This window comes from Oncorhynchus nerka, linkage group LG23, assembly GCF_034236695.1.
Source record: "Oncorhynchus nerka isolate Pitt River linkage group LG23, Oner_Uvic_2.0, whole genome shotgun sequence".
NCBI classification, from domain to species: Eukaryota; Metazoa; Chordata; class Actinopteri; order Salmoniformes; family Salmonidae; genus Oncorhynchus; species Oncorhynchus nerka.
Genome location: NC_088418.1, coordinates 15,335,689 through 15,338,154, shown reverse-complemented (window position 1 = coordinate 15,338,154; position 2,466 = coordinate 15,335,689).

The window sequence follows — 2,466 nt, the reverse complement described above, 5'->3', positions numbered from 1 at the left end:
TTGATCTGTCAGATCTATCCTTTACCTTTGGAATGTTTGGAATGTTTAGAATGCTTAGAATGTTTAGAATGTTTAGAATGTTTAGATTTTTAGAATGTTTAGAATGTTTGGAATGTTTAGAATGTTTAGATTTTTAGAATGTTTGGAATGTTTAGAATGTTTGGAATGTTTAGAATGTTTAGATTTTTAGAATGTTTAGAATGTTTAGAATGTTTGGAATGTTTGGAATGTTTGGGATGTATTTCCTTTTTCTTTCTTTTTGGTTGTTCTGTCTCTTTTAACTGATAGGGAACTGTACAAAAACATATTTAAGAGAAATTGTAAAAGTGACCATGTAAACATTTACATTTAAGTCATTTAGCAGACGCTCTTATCCAGAGCGACTTACAAATTGGTGCTTTCACCTTATGACATCCAGTGGAACAGCCACTTTACAATAGTGCATCTAGGTCTTTTAAGGGGGAGGGGGGTGAGAAGGATTACTTTATCCTATCCTAGGTATTCCTTAAAGAGGTGGGGTTTCAGGTGTCTCCGGAAGGTGGTGATTGACTCCGCTGTCCTGGCGTCGTGAGGGAGTTTGTTCCACCATTGGGGGGCCAGAGCAGCGAACAGTTTTGACTGGGCTGAGCGGGAACTGTACTTCCTCAGTGGTAGGGAGGCGAGCAGGCCAGAGGTGGATGAACGCAGTGCCCTTGTTTGGGTGTAGGGCCTGATCAGAGCCTGGAGGTACTGAGGTGCCGTTCCCCTCACAGCTCCGTAGGCAAGCACCATGGTCTTGTAGCGGATGCGAGCTTCAACTGGAAGCCAGTGGAGAGAGCGGAGGAGCGGGGTGACGTGAGAGAACTTGGGAAGGTTGAACACCAGACGGGCTGCGGCGTTCTGGATGAGTTGTAGGGGTTTAATGGCACAGGCAGGGAGCCCAGCCAACAGCGAGTTGCAGTAATCCAGACGGGAGATGACAAGTGCCTGGATTAGGACCTGCGCCGCTTCCTGTGTGAGGCAGGGTCGTACTCTGCGGATGTTGTAGAGCATGAACCTACAGGAACGGGCCACCGCCTTGATGTTATTTGAGAACGACAGGGTGTTGTCCAGGATCACGCCAAGGTTCTTAGCGCTCTGGGAGGAGGACACAATGGAGTTGTCAACCGTGATGGCGAGATCATGGAACGGGCAGTCCTTCCCGGGAGGAAGAGCAGCTCCGTCTTGCCGAGGTTCAGCTTGAGGTGATGATCCGTCATCCACACTGATATGTCTGCCAGACATGCAGAGATGCGATTCGCCACCTGGTCGTCAGAAGGGGGAAAGGAGAAGATTAATTGTGTGTCGTCTGCATAGCAATGATAGGAGAGACCATGTGAGGTTATGACAGAGCCAAGTGACTTGGTGTATAGCGAGAATAGGAGAGGGCCTAGAACAGAGCCCTGGGGGACGTCAGTGGTGAGAGCACGTGGTGAGGAGACTGATTCTCGCCACGCCACCTGGTAGGAGCGACCTGTCAGGTAGGACGCAATCCAAGCGTGGGCCGCGCCGGAGATGCCCAACTCGGAGAGGGTGGAGAGGAGGATCTGATGGTTCACAGTATCGAAGGCAGCCGATAGGTCTAGAAGGATGAGAGCAGAGGAGAGAGAGTTAGCTTTAGCAGTGCGGAGGGCCTCCGTGATACAGAGAAGAGCAGTCTCAGTTGAATGACTAGTCTTGAAACCTGACTGATTTGGATCAAGAAGGTCATTCTGAGAGAGATAGCGGGAGAGCTGGCCAAGGACGGCACGTTCAAGAGTTTTGGAGAGAAAAGAAAGAAGGGATACTGGTCTGTAGTTGTTGACATCGGAGGGATCGAGTGTAGGTTTTTTCAGAAGGGGTGCAACTCTCGCTCTCTTGAAGACGGGAGGGACGTAGCCAGCGGTCAGGGATGAGTTGATGAGCGAGGTAAGGGAGAAGGTCACCGGAGATGGTCTGGAGAAGAGAGGAGGGGATAGGGTCAAGCGGGCAGGTTGTTGGGCGGCCGGCCGTCACAAGACGCGAGATGTCATCTGGAGAGAGAGGGGAGAAAGAGGTCAGAGCACAGGGTAGGGCAGTGTGAGCAGAACCAGCGGTGTCGTTTGACTTAGCAAACGAGGATCGGATGTCGTCAACCTTCTTTTCAAAATGGTTGACGAAGTCATCTGCAGAGAGGGAGGAGGGGGAGGGGGAGGAGGATTCAGGAGGGAGGAGAAGGTTGCAAAGAGCTTCCTAGAGTTAGAGGCAGATGCTTGGAATTTAGAGTGGTAGAAAGTGGCTTTAGCAGCAGAGAGAGAAGAGGAAAATGTAGAGAGGAGGGAGTGAAAGGATGTCAGGTCCGCAGGGAGGCGAGTTTTCCTCCATTTCCCACACACACAGGAGACCGCAGAGCAGAGCAGAGCGATCCCTCACACACACAGGAGACAGAGCAGAGCAGAGCGATCCCACACACACAGGAGACCACAGAGC